Below are 22,802 nucleotides of genomic sequence, written 5' to 3' on the forward strand. Positions count from 1 at the left end.
TTGATACCACAGATTTTTTTAAAAAAGATTTATTTATTTGAGGGGTAGAGTTACAGACAGGGAGAGACAGAAGTCTTCCATCCATTGGTTCACTCTCCAAATGCCACAATGGCCAGAGTTAGACCAATCCTAAGCCAGGAACGAGGAGCCTCCCCTGGGTCTCCCACATGGGTGAAGGGGCCCAAGCTCTTGGGCCCTTTTCCACTGCTTTCCCAGGCCATTAGCAGAGAGCTGGATCAGAAGAGGAGCAGCCAGGACACGAACCGGCGCCCATGTGGGATGCTGGTGCAGCAGGCAGAGGCTTAACCTACCACACCACAGCGCCAGCCCCAGTACCACACTATCTTAAATGCTGGAGCCTTCATATGACTTGTTTAGGGCAAAGAGACACCCTTCCTCCCAACACACACACACACACACACACACACACACACATCTTTGTGTTTTCTTTAAAAGTGGTCTAAACTGCCAGTGTGCCTTTATTTCTCCATTGCCACTTTACAACAGTCCAGTCCAGTTTCCTAAAAATCCTGCTGGGGTTGCTACTGAGACTGCACTGAAGGCATAGACTAATTTGGAGGTCAGTTGACATCTTTACAGTGTTAATTTTTCTCATCCAGAAACATACATGTCTGTTGGCATTTGTGTTTTGTTCTGTATCTTCCAATGTAATTTTTACCTTTGCCCCATAAAGATTTTGTGCATCTTTGTTGGTTTTATTTCTTTTCTTTTTTTTTTTTTTTTTTTTTTTGACAGGCAGAGTTAGACAGAGAGAGAGAGAGACAGAGAGAAAGGTCTTCCTTTTGCCGTTGGTTCACCCCCCAAAATGGCCACTACGGCTGGTGTGCTGCTGCTGGCGCACCGCGCTGATCCGAAGCCAGGAGCCAGGTGCTTCCCCCTGGTCTCCCATGCGGGTGCAGGGCCCAAGCACTTGGGCCATCCTCCACTGCACTCCCTGGCCACAGCAGAGAGCTGGACTGGAAGAGGAGCAACCGGGACAGAACCGGCGCCCTGACCAGGACTAGAACCCCAGGGTGCCAGCGCCGCAGGCGGAGGATTAACCTAGTGAGCCATGGCGCCGACCTGTTGGTTTTATTTCTAAATATTATATATTTATGAGTCTGCATTATAAGGTATGTGTTCCTAAGAAATATGTTAACATATCCTCCTGTCTTTATGGATTTGCTTTTATTTCCTTGTAATTTTGTATTCTTTTATTTATATATCTAAGAGGATGCTAACGTTGAAATTTTGATGAAGCACCGAGGTACTGCAGATGGGAAATTCTAAAGCCAGGTCACTGAAAGCAAATAATCAAAGGCAAATATTTCAAAACTAATTCTGTGACTTAAAAACTTCTCACTCAGTTTAGGATATAAAAAATGAATCAAGTGGAGAGAAGAACAGATTCTATCTTGAGATTTGTGAAGAGATTTGTTTGGAAAGAGGTGCTCCTCTGCTGTTGCTACCTGCCTACTACAGATTTTGGAAGAGGGAGGATTTGCTGCATCCCAGTTTTCTTTCATTTAAATAATTATTTATTCCCCCTGAAGCCCTAGCTTTCCAAACTCCCATCCAATCCCCTCCTCAAAGGGATGTTTAAGAATAGTTCTGAATAACGAATGCGGTAACACCGCAGGACTCCAGCTCAACTCCCTAAACCTCATTATCGGTCAAGACTAGAGTGAAGGTAAATATTTGGATGTTACGTGACAGTCCATTTTAGTATGGCCCAGAATTTCCTCACTACTGCATCAAATTAGTTGTGTGCATAGAAGCGTCAGGTTCTCCTAGTGAAAGTGTGATGATGAGGGTGCTCAAAGATGTCACTGACTTGATTTAGGTCGAATGCGCTTCTTTCCAGGTTGTCAGAACAGCAACTCGCGGTATTCACTGAGGAAGGAGAGAAGTTGGAAGATTATGGTCCTGTTCAGGCAGATATAAAAAGTGCAGAATATCTTTTCTTTGCACCTTTGCCAAAATCCCAGCAAGCAGTTAGGTTGGGAATTCCATGATGACGTAATCAGCAGGGAGGGGAAGAAGGGCTATCCCACCACAGGAGCCTGAGGAAGGTCTGTGAGTTCAGCACACAGTCCGGTTCCCTTCTTTCCCCTCGGCTGCCTTGCGCTCAGGGCTTTCTGTCCACCTGGGAGGCCTGGTACCGGCGCCTGAATGCCGGAGAAGGACATGTCCCACACAGTGGGAATCACTGGCTTCTACTGGAGCCTGCAGTCGAAGTTCCAGAGCTCATGCCATGGTTTTTGCATTAAGATTCTAGAGAGTGAAGGATGATGCAGAAGAAAGCTAAAGAAACAGGCTAGCTGCTCATGAAGCAAAGTAAATTCTACAAGAATTCATGTGTCAGATAATTGATTCTTGTTTGTTTATTGGAAAATGATGACTTATCCATGAGTCCAACAGAAATCATTGGTCAGTTTGGTCCTCATTCCCTTATATTTAGATGAGTGTGGATAGGCTAGGGAAACTGGGCTAGGGAAGAGAAATAGAATGAGCAAAAGCATAAATTCATAGAAAAACACCTACAGTAGATATCTGAAAATGAGTAGTTTCTCACTTTCATTCACAGGTTGTCATATTTTCAGAAACATTTTTGTGCCACATAAACCAAAAAGCTTGGAGAAAATTCATGAAAACTTAAAAAGTGAAAAGAGGAGTATTTCTTGTTTTAGTCCTATATTTTAACTGGGGCAATGTGAAAACTTTTGTTTGTGGGAACTCTAAAGAAAGCTAATTAGAAAGAAGCTAATTGTATCAGAAGTTTGTCGTTGAGAGTCAGAAACCCAGCTGTCGGGGGGACTTGTCAGGGTTCCCGTGGACAAGAGAGTGAAAGAGAAAGGCTGATACAGGCAGACGGTCTGTTGATATTAGTGACACCTTATTTATGCAAATCTCTACAAAGTTGTTCATTGCACTCAGTGTGAAATCAGTCCCACAGTAGTTGCAAGAATGTCAGCACCAACATCTGGACCAGCCCTTGGGTCCCTATCTTAATCTGTTTTGTGCTATTGTAATAAAATGCCACAGACTAGGTAATTTTCAAAGAATAGAAATTTATTTCTCATGGTTCTGGAGGCAAGAAGTCCAAGGTCAGGGTAATGTTACTCTGCTCCTTTTTTGGTTCCAAGATGGCAACTATTGCTGTATCCCTTGGGGAGGAGGAATACGGTGTGCTAGGGTGACAGAAGGGCAGAAGATAGTGAGCCTACCCTACAAGCTGTCTTAATGGCATCGTTAATCCATTATGAGGGGTGAAGCCCTCATGACCTAAACATCTCCCATTAGACCTTACCTTCCCATGCTGTTGTGTTTGGGATTAACTTTGCAACACATGAAATTTGGGGACACATGCAGAATATAGCAGTCCCATTCTGTTGAGTCTGTCTCAGGTCCTTCAGAAACAGTGGCCCTTTTCAAAGGGTTATGGTTCTGCAGATCTAGGGGTCAGGCTTGCCCTAGGAGATGACCTTAGGATTGGTCTAATTTAGAAATCAAAATATGACCACCTCCTACATGAAAGCCATCAGCAGGATCTTCCCTCCTGGGTTATAACTAAAGGAAAAAAGTCAAATAATCACAACATGGATAAAACTACTAATGAAATGACAATGGATGGGAAAGCTGGAAATAAATATGATGCACATTTCAAGGTTCTCCAGAAAAACAAAATCAATTAAAAAAATATATATTTATATGTACTGCAACATGTTCATGGAAGATGGAATTAAAAAATTTTATTTTGGGCCGGCGCCGCGGCTCACTAGGCTAATCCTCCGCCTTGCGGCGCCGGCACACCGGGTTCTAGTCCTGGTCGGGGCGCCGGTTCTGTCCCGGTTGCCCCTCTTCCATGCCAGCTCTCTGCTGTGGCCAGGGAGTGCAGTGGAGGATGGCCCAAGTGCTTGGGCCCTGCACCCCATGGGAGACCAGGGTAAGTACCTGGCTCCTGCCATCGGATCAGCGTGCTGCGCCGGCTGCAGCGCGCCGGCTGCGGCGGCCATTGGAGGGTGAACCAACGGCAAAGGAAGACCTTTCTCTCTGTCTCTCTCACTGTCTACTCTGCCTGTCAAAAAAATAAAAAAATAATAAATAAATAAAAATTAAAAAAAATTATTTTGGTGAAAGAATTTAATGTACTATGACCTTGTCTAAATAACATTAGAGGCCGGCGCCACGGCTCACTAGGCTAATCCTCCGCCTAGCGGCGCCGGCACACCGGGTTCTAGTCCCGGTCGGGGCGCCGGATTCTGTCCCGGTTGCCTCTCTTCCAGGCCAGCCCTCTGCTGTGGCCAGGGAGTGCAGTGGAGGATGGCCCAGGTGCTTGGGCCCTGCACCCCATGGGAGACCAGGAAAAGCACCTGGCTCCTGGCTCCTGCCATCGGATCAGCGCGGTGCGCCGGCCGCAGCGCGCCGGCCGCGGCGGCCATTGGAGGGTGAACCAACGGCAAAGGAAGACCTTTCTCTCTGTCTCTCTCTCTCACTGTCCACTCTGCCTGTCAAAAATAAATAAATAAATAAATAAATAAATAACATTAGAGTCAGTGAACTCAAAAGGCTTCCATAGCCTTGGCAACTCATGACAAGAATCTAGGGAGATTACTGATGCCATAAACAAGAGTGTCAATTTGTTAAGTCAACAACAGGAGTCACTGTGCACTTACTCCTCATGGAGGATCTCTGTCCTTAATGTGTTGTTCAATGTTAATTAATGCTATAACTAGTACTCAAACGGTATTTTACACTTTATGTTTTTGTGTGGGTGCAAACTGTTGAAATCTTTACTTAATATATACTAAATTGATCTCCTGTATATAAAGAGAATTGAAAATGAATCTTGAATGGAATGGGAGAGGGAGTGGGAGATGGGAGGGTTGCGGGTGGGAGGGAAGTTATGGAGGGGGGAAAGCCATTGTAATCCATAAGCTGTACTTTGGAAATTTATATTAAATAAAAGTGAAAAAAAAAGAATGTAATGTCTGCATAGTAGGAGGTCTTTGTAGTTTTGTAGAAAATGCACATTATGAAAAAAATTATTAAAGTATCTAAAAATTTTTGCACCAAAATAGTTATCTATTTATTTTCTTATTTAAGAAGCAGAGCTATAGAGAGGAGAAACAGAGATATCTTCCATCTGCTAGTTAACTCCACAAATGGCTGCAACAGCCGGGACTGAGCCATGCTGAAGCCAGGAGCCTGGAGCTTCTTCTGAGTCTCTACAGTGGGTGCAGGGTCCCAAGCCCTTGGGCCATCTTCTACTGCTTTCCTAGGCACGTTAGCAGAGAGCTGGATTGGAAGTGGAGCAGCCGGGTTTTGAACTGGCACCCATATGGGATACTGTGTTGCAGGCAGAGGTTTAATCAGCTATGCTACAATGCCCATCCCCAAATAGTTATCTTTTGTTGCTGTGGATTCCTTCTGAGAGGAGGAGCGCGGGCAAGAGGCGCTGAGTCAACACACAGTCCCGGGGAGTCAGGTGAAAGTGGGCCAGAGGCAAGCAGCTGGCAGACTTGTTTATTTTAGTTGGTATAGCAGCTTATATAGCTGAGGCAGCCAATCCAGTCAAGAGACGGTTTATGCCCTAACCAATCACAGCCTGTTGCAAGGCAGTTTCCAAAGCTATCCAATCACAGCCTGTTGCCAGGCAGGCTCTGTTGCCATGTGGTTTCCAAAGCCATCCAATCACAGCCTGATGCCAGGCAGGCTCCATTGCCAGTGGCCATCTTAGCATGGCCTTCTCATTCCACCACAATCTTTTAATTCCATTTCCCACAAACTTTTTTGAAATACCTGTGTGTGTGTGTGTGTGTGTGTGTGTGTGTAGAGAAAGAGACAGAGAGGCAAAGAGATGCACAAATGAAGACAGAGGGCTGAGGGCCAGAGAGCAAGGGAGAGATCATTTGAAAGGACTTGCTTACACAATTGTGGAGACTGACAAGTCCAAAATCTGCCAAATAGGCCAGCAGGCTGGAAACTTGAGGAAGACCTGATGTCGTAACTGGGCCCACGAGTCTGGGGGCAGAATTCTTTCTGCCTTCTCTTAAGACTTTCAACTGATTGGATGAGATCCACCTATGTTTTGGAAGGCCCTCTGCTTTACTTGGAGTCTATTAAGTAAATGTTAATCACATCAGAAAATACCTTCACAGCAATATCCAGACAGATGTTTGACCGAATACCTGGATTCCTTGGCCTGGCCACGCTGATACATACACTGCACCACCACGTCATGCTACTTGTGTAACTTCAGCTCTGTAGGTCATAAAGGATACTTTCATCGGGTTTGGAATTTACCCAGAAGTGTGGAAGTTCTCAGAAACGGTGAGTCGTCTGCCCACTATCAGAGCTCTAATGTCCTCGCCCTCAGTGCAAATGCTCGTTGGGTAGCAGGAGAGTGGTGGGCAGAGATGCAAGGAGAGGCAGACGGGAGGTTCCCTTGTGCAGTGACTCTCAACAGGAGGAGCATTTCAGAAACACCTGTGAAGCCTCACAACTGTGGGGACACTCAGACTGCTCCTGGCCCCAGAGTTCCTGGTTCACAGTCACATTCCATTTCTTGATGAAGCAAAGCTGCATTTGTATACCTTAAATAAAATTTAAAACACAGGTTATGTTTGGACAGAAAAGACATCTACAGACTAGGAGAGGTCTAATGTTTTTAAAAGATTTATTTTGTTCGTTTGAAAGGCAGAGGTATAGAGATGGGGAGAGAGAGACTGAGAGCTTCCATCGGCTGATCAGTCCTCAAACCTCAAGAGCTGGGGCTGGGACAGGCTGAAGCCCAGCCCAGAACCAGGAGCTTAATCAGTCTCCCACCTGCATGGCAGAGGCCCAAGTACTTGAGTCATCTTCCACTGCTTTCCAAGGCACGTTAGCAGGGAGCTGGATTGGAAGTGGAGCAGCCTAGATTTGAGCCGACATTCATATGGGATGGCAGCATCACAGGTGGCAGCTTAAACTGCTGCACTAGGATTCTGGCCCTGGAGAAGCCAGAATGTACTTTTAGTTCAGGAGGAGTCACTGAGATGGTTGCCCTATAGGGACGAAGAGGAGGGGGAAGGCAGTGGTAGGGAGTGCTGTCAAGCAGTAATAATTCTAAAGAGCCAGAGGAGTATGTTGATAAGAAAGCCAACGTAAGAATAGAAGACAGCAGCAGAAATCAATATGTTTTGCATAGAACTTAGATCTAGATGAGCCTTTTACTGTGTCTGCTGAGATCCCCAATTTATTGGCTGACTCTTAACCATCAATAAAACAGGACAGCTAACCATGCGTGAGGGGCATGTTGCAGATAGTGAGCCATGTAACGGGATTCAGATGGTCTTCTAGTTTCAGGAAAATGATAAAAGAAGGTTATGTGATTTTTACAGGCTTATCTAACTCCTCAAATGTTGGACAGCCTAAGTTCCCAAAGCCATTTTGGCTAAATAGGGAATAAAGAGGAACTGATAGACTTTTACAAAGAGTCTGAAATTCTTTGTATGCTGCAAAGGTCAAGAATACCACCTCAGATTAGCAGTACAAATGTGAAGCTCCTTAAGTGCTCTTTCGTTAAAAACACACATACACAAAAAGGAGAATTTCAGTGACAGTATTTACCCGAGTATTATTTCAAGGGAGGAAAGGCAAGTGTTTATTACTTACCTACTACATTCCACCAAATCAACAATAACACAAAATCTTTGAGTACAAGAGATTTCTCTGAATATTGAGATGATATGGAGAATACTGCTCAAACCAGAATAGGAAAGCATTTTAAAATGAATGTGAGAGGACCAGCACTGAGGCATAGTAGGTTAAGCCTCTGCCTGTGGTGCTGGGATCTCATTTGGGCGCCAGTTCATGTCCGGCTGCTCCTGTTCTGATCCAGCTCTCTGCTGTGGCCTGGGAAAGCAGTGGAAGATGGCCTAAGTGCTTGGGCCCCTGCACCTGTGTGGAAGACTGGGAAGAAGCTCCTGGCTCCTGGCTTTGGATCAGCCCGGCTCCAGCTGTTGTGGTCATTTGGGGAGTGAACTAGCAGATAGAAGACCTTTCTCTTGTCTGTCTCTCTTTCTCTCTCTCTACCTCTCAACAAATAAATAAAAACTTAAAAAAAAATGAATATAAGAGATCACTCTCCTTAAGGGTCCAGGCTCCACTTCCTGTCTCCCTTGCTCAACTCAGCATTCCTCACGTTTTATTGTGCAAAGTAATTTTAGGTTCAGCCCTTATCCTAGTCTAAGCTCTGAGCCTTTTGCTTGGCTCACTCTCATCTCAGGTCACTCGGTCTGGGACTCTGGGAGGAGCCAGAAGCTAGCCCACAAGGACACTTAGGCAGCCTGTGTAGAAATCCATTTGGCGAGGACCCAAGGCTGATGCTGGCAGCACCAACTTGGAAGCTGCTCCTCCGGCCTCAGTTACGTCAATGTCCTGATAGACGGTGCCCCAGAACTGTCCAGGTAAGCCACTCAAAATCCCCAACTGATGGAAACTGTGAGATAACAGCTATCTACTGTTTCTCTGAATTAACAATCATTGCACACATTTAAGGACTATGTGCACTATTTCAACACATGTAAACAGTGTGTGCTGGTAAAATCTGGGCCATTTCTGTTCTTTGACATTATGATTGGAGCCTGGAGCTCCTTTCTTCTATTTGCTCGTGTACTAGGTTGCTGTGAACTATAGATACCTCACTGCACTGTGCAACACTAAGAATTTATTCCTTCAGTCTAAGTCTGATTCCATACTCATTACCCCAGTTCTCCCTAATTCCCTACCTCCTTCCCAGCCTCTAGTAATCACTATTCTTTGTTCAGATTGAGTTTCTTAGCTTCCACATATGAGGCAGAACATGAAGTATTTGTCTTTCTGTGAATTATGTCACTTAACATAATGTCCTGTGGTTCCATTTTGCTCAAATGACAGGATTTCAGTCTTTTTTTCAGTCTTTGTATGACTGAATAATATTCCATTGTGTGTGTGTATGTGTGTGTGTGTGTGTATCTCACCACAATTTCCTGATCCATTCATCTGTTGATGTTCACCTTGGCTGATTCCATATTTTGGCCACTGTGAGTTAACTGCAGTAAACATGGTAGAACATGAATCTCTTTGATATAATAATTTCATGTCTTTTGGATCTATTCCTAGTGGAATTGCTGGATTGTATCACAGTTCTATTTCTAATTTTTTAAAAAGATTTAGTTTATTTGAAAGGCAGAGAGACAGGGAGGGGGAGAGAGAGAGAGAGAGACTGATAGACCTTCCATCTGCTGGTTCACTCCCCAAATGGCCACAATGGCTGGGGCTGGGCCAGACCAAAGCCAGGAGCCAGGAGCTTCTTCTGAGTCTCCCATGTGAGTGCATGATACCAGGGACTGGGCCATCATCTGCTGCTTTCCCAAGAGTGTTAGCAGAGAGCTGAATTGGAAATAGAGTAGCCAGGACCAGAACAGGCACCTGTATGGGATGCCAGCATTATATATGGTGGCTTAACCCATTATGCCACAATGTCAGCCCCCAATCTCTCCTGTTAGAGCAATCTCCATGCTGTTTTCCAAAGTGGCTGTATTAATTTACCTTCCCACCAACAGTGTGTAAGAGTTTTCCTTTCTTCACATTCCTGCCAAAATGTGTCACTTTCTGACTTTATTGATAACATCCATCCTAACAGAGAAGAAGTGATATCTCATTGTGGTTTTGATTTGCATTTCCCTGATGGTTAATGATATTGAGAATTTTTTTCACATATTTGTTGGCCATTTGTATTTCTTTTTTAGAGAATCATTTATTCAGGTCCTTTGCCGATTTCTTAACTGGATTATTTGTCTCTTTGTTTAGTTTTTTTGATTTCCTTATACATTCTAGATATTAATCCTTTCTTGGATAAGTAGCTTACAAATAATTTCGCCTCTTCTGTTGGATGTCTCTCTACTCTGTTGATTGTTTTCTTTGCTGTATGGAAGTTTCTGAGTTTTTGTTTTTCTTTCTTTTTTTTTAAAGATTTACTTATTTATTTGAAAGAGTTACACAGAGAGAGGAAAGGCAGAGAGAGAGAGAGAGAGAGAGAGAGAGAGAGGTCTTCATCCGCTGTTTCACTCCCCAGATGGCCGCAACACTGGAGCTGCGCTGATCCAAAACCAGGAGCCAGGAGCTTCTTCCGGGTTTCCCACATGGGTGCAGGGGCCCAAGGACTTGGGCCATCTTCCACTGCTTTCCCAGGCCATAGCAGAGAGCTGGATCGGAAGAGGAGCAGCCGGGACTAGAACAGGCACCCATATGGGATGCCTGCGCTTCAGGCCAGGGCGTTAACCCACTGCGCCACAGTGGCTGGCTCCTGAGCTTTTGTTTTTCTATACCTAAGTTTTAGGGTATTTTTTTTACACAGCAATAGATAACTAATACATGGATAATAATACCTTACCATCTTTGATTGCTAACTTGATTGATAGATCACAGACAAAGCATACTGGATTATTCTTCTTGTCTAAGAAGTTTGATCACTTGTTTTAGGTGGTCTCCCAGTCATGGAAGAGTAATATGAATAACCTGTGGAGTAATACTTAAGTGCTGTGTGAATATCCTGTTCCCCAACAGTGTTTTGCTTTGTGTTTTAGCACTTGTTGATGATTCTTGCCTGAATCACTTTTTACATGTGGTTTACAGATGTGAAATTCTATTACTCCTTCTACAATAAACATAAATTCTTACTTTTAATATGAGTCTATTTCTTAATTACGGCTTGTTTTATAGTTTTGTTTAAGAAATCTTCTCTATCCCTAAGTCAACATATAGCCTCCTATGCTTATCCCTCCTCTTCTGCATACATATTTTGGTAATCATATTAGTCAGGATAGGATAGTTCTAGCTGTGGTAGACAACAGTGCAAATAATTTCAGTGTTTTGCCACAAAAGTTTATTCCTCTCTCATGCAAAGTTCAATATGCACAAACAAGTGTCCTCCTCCATGTGGTGGTGGAAGGCTACTGGCTCCTTCTGTCTTCTGACACCACAACTGAGCACTCAGCTTCCAAGGTTAATGCAGCATGGGAAGAGAGAGATGGAGGAAACCCATCAGCTCCTAACTGCCCAAGCTTAAAACTGGGGTTTATTTCACGGCCCATTGATCAGGGTTAGTTGCATGGTCCCAAGCTCGATTGTGAGGGAGGCTGAGAAAGGTAGGGAATGTTTGGGGCACACCAACGTTTGCCTGCCATTGTGAGAATCTAATTTTATTTTTCTTCATTTTCTGTGCCATTTTTCCATTGTCATACTAAACAATTTGTTCTTCTCCCATTAGCTCTTAGGGCCATCTTAACTTTCCTTCCGTATATGAGTTGCCTCTGAACTTCCTGTTCTGTCCTACTGTGGTTTCATTTACCTTGTCTTTTGTTCACCTCTTCCATAGCATATGTGTTTGTTAATTTGGAAAGCATGATTTTCAATGCTCTTATACTCCTTCCTAATGTCAGTTTCCTCTGTCTTCAAAAACACCTGCTCCCTTTTCATAATTGGTATCCTCTTGAATTTCGTTGACAAATGAAAAGTATCCAAATTTCCTCTATTTCTTGTAGTTACTCTCTTCACAGGGGGAGAATTTACTTCCATTTCTCAAGATTGGCCCCATTATTTTGAATTGCCACATCTTTTGTGAAAGGAAGAAATCAGAGGGTCAAAACCAACACTTAGAAAGGAAAAGAGGAAGTTTGCTTGAAATTGCAACTTGAATTTGCAGAAGAGTCAGATAAATTAAAAACACACAGACGTTTAAAGAAAAAAGTGAAAAAAATTATTAAGGTTATCAAAATATATCAGTGCATTCATTATGGAAATACAGTAATTTTTCACAATTGTCATCTCTACAGAGTTTGTCAGATGTCTCCAGGCATGAGTATTACAAAAGTCAGGAATGAAGTTGCCTTGTAAAGGAGGCATAATTTATGGGCAATAATCAAGGCTTATTTATTTTGGATACTAGAACTAGACCTGATGACTATTCTGTGTGTTCTGACCGGGGGACATGATGTACTTAAAAATGTAGATTAGTTTTAGGACAAAATGGCAATTTCACTTCCTCACTCTTAAAATGTATAATAGTTACAATTAAGTTCAAATGTGAGAAATAGAGATAAAAGTAGTTCCAGCCATTATATTCACATGCTAGCCAGCAGAGAAAAGAAAAAAGAGGAAAAGGAAAAAGATAAGAAGAAGGAGAACAAGGAAGGGGGAGGAGGAGGAGGTGGCAGCAGAAGGTAACAAAGGCAGTGAAGGGCATTTACCACTTCTCTCTAGATGGTTTGCAAAGCTGTCCACACTGCTTCTGTTTATGTCCCGTAGGCCAGAACTTCTCACATGGCTTTTCTTTGCTAGGGGAGGCTGGAAAGTGAGTGGCCATGAAGTAGTCTATTAATGAGAAAGAAGGGGAGACAAAGTATAGAACAATTAGAAGTCCCTGCCTTGCTCTGTCTGGTGACCTTCAGATCATTGCTGTCCTTGTGGAAATGTGTTTGCTTGTACTGAGAATTCAAGGGATTTGACCTTAGTACTTCTGAGTCATCATTCAAAACGCTCAGCTCCAAATTGAAGGAAGGTGCAAGAAGCGGTGGGGATTTGGATTGACTTTTGTTTTATTTTCCACTTAAAGCTTTTGAAGATACTTTAGTCCATTTTGTGTTGCTGTAGCAAAATATTTGAGGCAGCTTTGTTTATTATGAAGAGTTTATTTGGCTTATGATTCTAGTGGCTGCAGTCTGACCAGCATTGCACTGGCTCTGGCAAGAGCCCCCTGGAAGCATCACAGCATGGCAGGTAAGGGGGCGTGCGCAGAAGGAGCCTGTCCAGGGAGAGTGGAAGCAAGAGGGTGAGAGGAGACAGCTGCACTTGCCTTTACAGCACCTCTTCATGGGAATTCACTCGGTCCCATAAGCCCTGACCCAGTTTCATGAAAGGGCATTCATTCCTTCCAAGGTGGTGCCCCACGATGTAATCGCCTTCCACTAGGCCCCACCTCTTAAAAATCCACCATCTCCCAACAGTTGGCACCCTGAGAACCAGGCTCCAACTTGACTGAGGAGTGAGGTAGGTCCAGGGAGGGCCACAACTTCATGCCTGCCTTGGAGACAATTTCTGTGTTTTGGGAGCTTCCTCGAGTTAGTTGGAGCAGTGCACCTGTTTTTTGCCTAACCTAGCCAGGCCTTGATGTTTTTGCTTCATACAAGTTACTCCTTGTGCCAAGGGTATGCCAGAAGGAGCATAGTTTTGGTTTCTTTCTCTGTGTGGCCCTGAACTCAGCAAATCCCCATGTAAATAAGGCACCTTCAGGACGCTGACTCATCACCCTCAAGTTCAAGATGATTGTCAATCAGACTACTTTTGTTGTTTCTGAGAAAAGCAGAGGAATGATGCTGGAGGTGTTGGGGGACTCTTCCTTTGAGGGCCCTGGGGACATTTCCCTGGACATCTGTTGCCCCAAACAGTCTAACAGGAACAGCTTGATCTGTTCCCTCATGTCAGTCGAGCAACTGGTATTTGTTTCCTTGGCATCACACTAACTAATACCATTCTTCCACAAGCCTGAATTTCCCCTTGAGTTCTGGGAATGTGCAATTAAAACTAAAAGTGAGAAACTAAGGCCAAATACAAGTTCCTTTCAAATAGCGGATTCATCCTGTGGGTTGTTGTATTGTAAATGTGGGAGACTAGACAGCTATTAACCCTCTACTTTGCGGTATGAGAAAACAACGGAGAATGGGATGGGGAATTTTTGAACCAAGATTCAAACAGGAAGATAGCCTGGATAGTACAGGGCAGAATAAAGGCCCTGGGTGGGAAAGGAAGATAATATGTAATGGGAAGGAGGAGGAGGGAAGCAGGAGAAGGTGTAGAGGGAGATGAAGGGAGTAGGTACATACAACCCTGACCTGACTCTGGACTGGTGTAACAACTTCCATGTTCCCACCAGGAGTTTCATGACCTTTTTGGGCCAGGTTTCCTTAGTGGAAATAAATCCAGTTTTTTTAAAAGCATATATTTTTTTGAAATTTTATGTCATTTAATGAGAGCATTTTTCACTTTTTAAAAAAGATTTATTTTATTTATTTCAAAGAGTTACAGAGAGAGAGGTCTTCCATCTGCTGGTTCACTCCCCAGCTGGCTGCAACAGCCAGAGCTGAACTAGGATCAACTGGGAAAGAATCCAGCGCCCAGACCGGGACTAGAACCCGGAGTGCCAGCGCCGCAGGCGGAAGATTAGCCTGTTGAGCCGTGGCACCAGCTAAAAGTGTCCAATCCCATCTGTCAGGGCTAGAGGAATAGGGTGTGCCTCTACAGTGGAATTCTGGGGTAAGAGAGGATGTGGGGATACCAGGTTTTCAAAGGCCCAGCCTCCCTGCCTACCAGAGGTGGAACAAGTTCCCTGTTGTGCCCTACTGTTCTGCTCTGCCTTCTGTGATTCTTCTTCTTCTTCTTTTTTTAAGAGATTCATTTATGTATTTGAAAGGCAGAGTTAGAGATGGAGAAGGTAGAGGGGAGGAAAGGAGAGGGAGGGAAAAGAGAGAGAGAGAGAGAGAGAGAGAGAGAGAGCTTTTTTTCACTGGTTCACTGCTAAAATGGCTGGAGCTAAGCCAGGGCAAAGGCAGGAGCCTGGAACTCCATCTGGCTCTGCCTCGTGGGTGATAGGGGCCCAGGCACTTGAGCCATTTTCCGCTGCTTTCCCAGGTGCTTTAGCAGGGAGCTGGATCAGAATTGGAGAAGCAGGGGCTAGAATTGGCACTTATGTGGGATGCCAGTATTGCAGGCGGCAGCCTAACTCACTGAGCCACAATTCCCACCCCTACCCTCTTGGATTCTTACCAGATCCAGGCTTCTTTATTACAGAACTGGCCTTCCTGTTCTCAAGGCAGAAGATGTCCCACAGGAGGAAATTTATATGCTGGTGTGCTTTGAATGTTTCTGTCCCCTCCAAATTCTGTGTGTTGGAAACAATCTCTATGGCAACAGGGTGGGCAGTCTAACCTAATGGGAGATATTTAGGTCCTGAGGGCTTTCCCATTGCAAGCTGATTAATACTGCTATAGAGGCTAGCAGTTGCAGCATTGTGGGTAAAGCTGCTGCCTGCAGTGCCAGCGTCCCATATGGACGCTGGTTCCAGTCCTGGCTGCTCTACTTTTTGATCCACCTTCTGGCTAATGTGCCTGGGAAACCAGTGGAGGATGACCCAATTGCCTGGGACCCTGCCACCCATGTGGGAGCCCCAGGTGAGGTTCCAGGCTCCTGGCTTCAACCTGGCCCAATCCCAGCTGTTGCAGCCATTTGGGGAGTGAACCAGTAGACAGAAGATATCCTCTCTCTCCCTCCTACCCTCCCTCCTTCCCTCCCTCTAATTCTGCCTTTTAAGTATGTAAATCTTTTTCAAAAAGGAACAAACTTTTGACCTAGCAAAAATGTACTTCAAGAATGAAGGGCCATGAAACGAGGTTCAAAAGATTAAAATTATACAGAACCTGCTCTCTGTCCTCAGTGCAATTGTGCTGTAACTACAGTAACAAAAACTGGGAAATCCACATGTTTGGAAGTGAAGACATACATTTCCAAATAATTTATGTCCAAAAATAAACCACAATGAAATTTAAAACTATTTGAAATTGAATGACAATAAAATAGCACACTTCAAAAATGCAGGGTGAAGCTTCTTAAAGGGAAATTTATTAGTCTTGAGTGAATTATTAGAAAAGAAGGATGGCTGAGAAATTAATGAACTAAGCATCCATTTTAAGAAATTAAAAAGAGAACAGCAAAATAAACTCAAAGAAAGTGTATGCGAGAAAAAGAATAAATGAAGAGATTAATGAAATAAGAAGCAAGCATAAAGAGAGGAACAAAGGAGCCCAGATTTGGTTCTCTAACAAGACCGACAAACGACTTTCACAACTGATCCAGACAAAAAGAGAAGATGCAAATAGGCAACATTTGAATGCAAAGAAGCAACTCTTTGAAGCCTGTGGATAATGGACAGATAATAAAAGAATAGTATAAATAGTCCTATGCCAGTAAATAAAATTTGAGATGAAATGGAAAAATTCCAGGAAAACTATAATATACCAGAATTTGTTTAAGAACAGAAAAACATGGATAATTTCATATTTTTTTTTTAAAAAAGGGATCCCACAAAGAAAACTCCAGTCTTATAGTTTTTATCAAACATTTATGAAAGAAGCAATACCAGTCTTACACAGACTATTCAGGAAATAAATAAATAGTGAATATCTTCCACACCTATTTCATGAGGCCAAGTAACTTTTTTTTTCAAAGATTTATTTATTTATTTGAAAGAGTTACACAGAAAGAAGAGAGGCAGAGAGAAAGAGATCTTCCATCTGCTGGTTCACTTCCCAACTGGCCGCACCAGCTGGAGCTGTGCCGATCCAAAGCCACATCTTCTACTGCTTTCCCAGGCCATTGCGGAGAGCTGGATCGGAAGTGGAGCAGTTGGGACTTGAACCGGCGCCCATATGGGATGCTGGCACTGCAGCCGGCAGCTTCACCTGTTATACCACAATACCAGCCACATAGGCCAAGTAACTTTTATTTCAAAACCTGACAAGGACATTACAAAAGTAAATTTCAGGCTAACTCTTATAGAAATATATGTGAAAATTCTAAACAAAATATAAGAAAATTAAATCCAGAAATACATTTTAAAGTAATACACTATAATCAAATCGGGTTTAACATGAAGAAGTCAGTATAATTCACCATGAAATATAATAAAGGACAAACACCATAATTAGCTCAATGGGTGCAGAGAAAGGTCAAAAGTCATATCTTGGTAGATTCAGATAGAATCTACTTTGTGATCAAGCACATTACATTTCTGCAGCAAAACTTATGAGTATTCTCATTGAGTAGAATAGAGACTATAAATAGCCTCGCGTCTGTTCATGGCAAGTTTTGCTGCCAAATGAAGAAAAACAACTTCCTTTTTGGATTTCTGAGTAGTGGATAAGGAATTACAGGCTTGAATCAAATAATAAAGATAAAAGATTGGAAATTCACTTAAATGCTCACTTAAAAATAAAACCACAATGCTATTCTCAATTTACAATGAAAAATAATGTTTATTGATGAGTTTAAAACTTGTTATTTGCTAGAGCCACATCAGTTTGGGAAGTTAGTTGCAGCCATAAGTTTGATGAGCCACGAATCAGATATCAGCGGCTCCTGTTTTGTCAGAGTGATGACAGATGCACCTTTTACGACACCCAGGATACCATTGTCCTACGACAATACTGGATGTTCATTGCCCCACAGAGTAGATATTCCTGGTCTCTGGCACACGCTACCAACACAAGTGAGAGACCAGGAGTATAAATGAAACAACAGGACAGATCTACTTGTGACATGTCCACTTGTGACATTCCAAAATACCAAATCTGGTCATGGCTCCTCTGCACTTGAAGCCATCTGCAGTGCCTACAAAGCCACAGCTTCACACACACTGAACTCAGAGGCAGGACACTGGCTTTATTTCCCTTTTTATTATTATTATTATTTTTTTGACAGGCAGACTTAGGGGGAGAGAGAGAGAGGTCTTCCTTCCGTTGGTTCACCCCCGAAATGGCTGCCACAGCCGGTGCACTGCGCCGATGGCCCAGGTCCTTGGGCCTCTGCACCTGCATGGGAGACCTGGAAGAAGCTCCTGGCTTCAGATTGGCACAGCTCCAGCCTTTGTGGCCATCTAGGGAGTGAACCAGCAGATAGAAGACCTCTCTCTCTCTCTCTACCTCTGCCTCTGCCTCTCTGTAACTCTGCCTTTCAAATAAATAAATCTTTAAAAAAGCAGAAGTGGAGCAGCTGGGACATGAACCGGCACACATATAGGATGCTGGCACAGCAGGTAAAAGCTTAGCCTACTATGCCACAGTGACAGCCCCAGAATAATGATTCTTGCAGTCTGGGAAGAGTGAGAGGAGGAGGGGATAGAGGGAGATCGAATAACAGGTACCAAAACGTAGAAGTAACAAGTTCTGCTGTTCCACAGCCCAGTGACTATAGAGGCTGCAGTTCTCAGTAACGTATTACACACTGGATGGGGGCAGCTAGGAGGCACCAAACACAGGCAGAGGACAAGGAGAATGAAAGCCTGGTTTCTTAGCTTGATTGCTTTATCCCGTGTGTGTGTGTGTGTGTGTGTGTGTGTGTGTTTGTGTATGTGTGTGTGTATTGAAGTAATGCATAGTACCCTATGAAAATGTACAAGTATTACATGCCAACAAAATACATTTGATTAAAAAAGGGAACTATGGGTGCACGTGTAGCACACTGAGTTAAATAGCCACTTGGGACTCCTGCATCCCATATCAGGGTGCCTGGGATTGAATCCCACCCCTTTTCCAGCTTCCTGCTAATGTGCAGCCTGAGGCAACATAGGATGGCCTAGCACTTGGGTTCCTGTCAACCAACCAAATGAAGTTTCTGGCTCCTGGCTTTGGCCTGGCCCAGCCCAGGCTGTTGAGGGCATTTGGGAGCGAACCAATAGATGGAAGATATTCTCAATATCTCTCTCTTTCTTAAGTTCTTTCTCTGTTAGTCTGCCTTTCAAATAAACTTTTAAAAAAGCAACTAAGAAATATAAAGTGGAAAGACTGAAGCTATTTACAGAGTAGAACCCGAGAAAGAACAGGAGCTTACATCCCTCCTTCACTGTGCACCTCTTCTTCTTGACAACAGTCTTTTCGGTGCCCCCTGCAGCCTGATCGTAGGCAGGCTTAAGCGCTCCTCACCACTGAGCGGAACAGCTATGGATGCGATCAGGGTCTGGGGAGCCCCCCTGCTTCACCGTCCTCTGGCAGTGGGGGGGAGAGGATCGTTTTGTGCCCTCCGTCTCCTAAAACAGCCCTCTCTGCCTCCTTCAGTTGGCTGTGACTAGGGAAAGGCGGGTCCCTGCTGTGGAGTGAGGCAGTGTCAGACAGGTTTTCATCTGCCCTCCTTCTCGTGAAATACCTAGTTAGGTTTTCCCTCTTCTCTCTGCACTTCCTGCTTGCTGATTGACCCAAGCAGCAAAGCTGGTCTGCATTTCCTGTGGAAGCCACAAGGTGTTCTTCCCTCTCTGGACTGGGGACAGGTTTGAGAGGATCGAGACTGTGGAACAGATATGGATGGTGCGACAAAAGAGAGATCCTGCAAATCCATTAGAGTAAGGAGCTGTGACTCTTGTTCACCTAAGATACACCCAGTGCCCACCACGGACGTATACCAAGTGTTGGGTTAATCAAGGGTTGTCAGAGGATGAGCTCTAAGACCTATAAGAAATTTCCTGGGGATCCGGTGACTGCAGCAGAACAGAATTCCTTGAAGATGGATTAGGACAAGATACATATTCTATGTGCTGGGATGCCTGGCATCCAGAAATTTAGAGGTGTGTTTACATAAGGTGTCTCCAAATGTCTATAATGCTATCAATAGAAGTTATTTTGAGCAGTTAATTTAAAAATTTTTATGTTTGTAGCACTGTATTCATAGGTTTTGTTCACAATAAAATTTACACAAACATAAATTTTTAAAAGATGCAATAAAACTAAATATAAAAAAGGAGTTATCATTGTTCCCACATTCTAATGGATGATTTTTAAGTCTCCTCTGAGTTTAGTGTGTTCTTTCTATTCAGAAAGAAAGTTTATAGGGCTTCAGAGAGAGGGGAAAATGAGTTCAGCATGAAATATAGTGGGAGGCTGTGGATGGTTCAGTAATGTCTGACTCAGACTCCCAGCGGTCAAGAGAACATGGCTCACCTCTCCCCCATGATGCACTCTTACAACTATCAACTAACAATGTAATTAGCAGCTAATTACATATTGACTTCTATTGCTGCTAGAAGATTATAGGGTTCTTTTAAATTTTTTAATTTTACTATTCATTGTTTTAAAAATTGTTTATTTGAGAGCTGGGGGAGGGGTTTGGGTAGCGAGAGAGAACATGCTCCCATGTGCTGGTTCACTCCCCAAATGCCTGCAAAGGCTGGGGTTGGGCCAGGACTGAAGCTGGGAGCAGGAACTCAGTCCAGGTCTACCATGAGGGTGGCAGGGACCCAGTCATTGGAGCCATCACTGCCGCCTCCCAGGGTTTAACTTAGCAGGGAGCAGATCTGGTCAGGACCCAGGGCTGGGTGTCAAATCCAGGCACTCTGATAGGAGACATAGGGCATCTTACCACTAGGTCAAATGCCTGTCCCTCTGAGGTTCTTTATGGAAGGCACATGCATGTGGGTGGACAGAAAGACTGTTCTGATGGGATGTGTTAACTTTTGCTGCATAACAAACCATCTCAACTTGGTGGCCAAAAAGCACACATTTATTATTTATCTGACCATTCTGTGTGTTGGATGAATTGGCAGTTTTGGTCTGGGCTGAGTTGGCTAAGGCTAGATGGTCTAGGGGGACTCACAGGTGACCTGCACATGCAGGAGTGAGCCTAAGAGCAGCCAGGCCCAGCCCACACTAGCAGAAGCACCTGTCCATGCTGTAATCCTGACCAGACAGGATCGCTGTTTTAAACCAATAGGCTGTTACAGACACCGTCAAATGGTAAAACAGCTTGTAAAATCAACAAATTTTTTTCTCACCAAAATGGCAAGATGGGGGCTAGTGCTGTGGTGCAGTGGGTTAAAGTCCAGGCCTGCAGTGCCAGCATCCCATATGGGCGCCGGTTCTAGTCCCAGCTGCTCCTCTTCCCGATCCAGCTCTTTGCTGTGGCCTGGGAAAGCAGTAGAAGATGGCCCAAATCCTTCGGCCCCTGCAACTACGCGGGAGACCCGGAAGAAGCTCCTGGCTTCATATTGGCGCAGCTCCAGAGCCATTGCAGCCATCTGGGGAGTGAACCAGCAGATGGAAGACCTCTTTCTGTCTCTACCTCTCTCTGTAATGCTCTTTCAAATAAAATGGCAAGATGGTATCATACACTTCAAATGCAATATTAATTTCAGTATTAGTAGGTAGGTAATTAAGTCATACTAGTAACTCTAAAATCACTAGAATATTATATTTTACTGTTTTTGAAGACAAAAATGTAATTTCTAAATCTTATTTTAGAACATGTTACTTCTGGGCTAAGCCTCTGCCTGTGGGGCTGGCATCCCAAATGATTGCCAGTCAGTCTAGGCTGCTCCACTTCTGATCCAGCTCTCTGCTATAGCCTGGGAAGTCAGTAGAAGATGGGCCAATTGCTTGGTCCCCTGCCCCTATATGGGAGACCCAGAGGAAGCTCCTGGCTCCTGGCTTTGGATTGACGCAGCTCCAGCTGTTGAGGCCATCTGGGGAGTGAACCAGTGGATGGAAGACCTCTCTTTCTCTCTCTCTGGCTCGCTCTTTCTTTCTTTTTTTTTTTTTTTTTTTTGACAGGCAGAGTGGACAGTGAGAGAGAGAGACAGAGAGAGAAAGGTCTTCCTTTTGCCGTTGGTTCACCCTCCAATGGCCGCCGCTGCAGCCGGCGCACCGCGCTGATCCGATGGCAGGAGCCAGGAGCCAGGTGCTTTTCCTGGTCTCCCATGGGGTGCAGGGCCCAAGCACCTGGGCCATCCTCCACTGCACTCCCTGGCCATAGCAGAGAGCTGGCCTGGAAGAGGGGCAACCGGGACAGAATCCGGCGCCCCAACCGGGACTAGAACCCGGTGTGCCGGCGCCGCAAGGTGGAGGATTAGCCTAGTGAGCCACGGCGCCGGCATCTCTCTGGCTCTTTCTAACTCTGCCTTTCAAATAAATAAATACTCAATCTTTAAAAAAAGAACATGTTACTTTTGATCATTTGACCAAAATACACATGACCATAGATCTACCTTTTATAAATCAAAATGTTTCTTTGATCATATTGGCAAGAATTAAAACTGTCTTTTAATAAAAGTTGTGATATTTATGTTCATTTCTTTTTTTAAAAAAAGTATTTGAAAGGCAGAGTGGCAGAGAGAGGGAGAGACAGAGATGTTCTGTTCTGCTGGTTCGCTCCTCACATGGCCTGCAACAGCCCACTCTGGACCAGGCTGAAGCCAGGAGCCTCAAACTCCATTCAGGTCTTCTATGTGGGTGGCAGGGGCCATCCTCCAATACCTTCTTAGGTGCATTAGCAGGGAGCTGGACCAGGAGCAGAACAGCCAAGGTTTGATTGGCACTTGATATGGGATGCTTACATCTCTTGTGGTGGCTTAACCCACTGCATCACAATATCGGTCCCTCATTTCTTCCATTATTAACAATTACTTAAGAATATTTTTGGCCGGCGCCACGGCTCAATAGGCTAACCCTCTGCCTGCGGCTCTGGCACACCAGGTTCTAGTCCTGGTCGGGGCACCGGATTCTGTCCCAGTTGCCCCTCTTCCAGGCCAGCTCTCTGCTGTGGCCCGGGAGTGCAGTGGAGGATGGCCCAAGTACTTGGGCCCTGCACCCGCATGGGAGACCAGGATAAGCACCTAGCTCCTGGCTTTGGATCAGCGCAATGCACCAGCCGCCAGCCACGGTGGCCATTGGAAGGTGAACCAACGGCAAAGGAAGACCTTTCTCTCTGTCTCTCTCTCTCACTGTCCACCTGCCTGTCAAAAAAAAAAAAAAAAAGAAAAAAAAAAGAAAAAGAAAAAGAAAAAAAAGAATATTTTTGACTGAATTTATCATTCCTACAAAAAGTTTATTTTAGCAATTTGATTTTCTATCTTCTATTGGAGCTTAAGCTAAAGTTTTTTTTTTTAAGATTTACTTTATTTATTTGAAAAACAGAGTTACAGAGAGAGATAGAAAGAGAGGTCTTCCATCCACTGGTTCACTCCCCAG

At 44.2% G+C, this 22,802-nt stretch overlaps 1 long non-coding RNA gene across 1 annotated transcript; it reads right to left on the reverse strand.

The window, feature by feature from the left end:
* Positions 1-6,110: 6,110 nt before the first annotated feature.
* On the reverse strand, positions 6,111-14,952 carry LOC127483803 (uncharacterized). Its single transcript, XR_007910512.2, has 3 exons — positions 14,845-14,952; positions 9,003-9,074; positions 6,111-6,264 (listed from the first exon to the last, which is right to left on the reverse strand). It is a non-coding gene; the product is annotated as an uncharacterized lncRNA (long non-coding RNA).
* Positions 14,953-22,802: the final 7,850 nt, after the last annotated feature.

Source organism: Oryctolagus cuniculus, chromosome 12 (assembly GCF_964237555.1).
Source record: "Oryctolagus cuniculus chromosome 12, mOryCun1.1, whole genome shotgun sequence".
Classification (NCBI taxonomy): Eukaryota; Metazoa; Chordata; class Mammalia; order Lagomorpha; family Leporidae; genus Oryctolagus; species Oryctolagus cuniculus.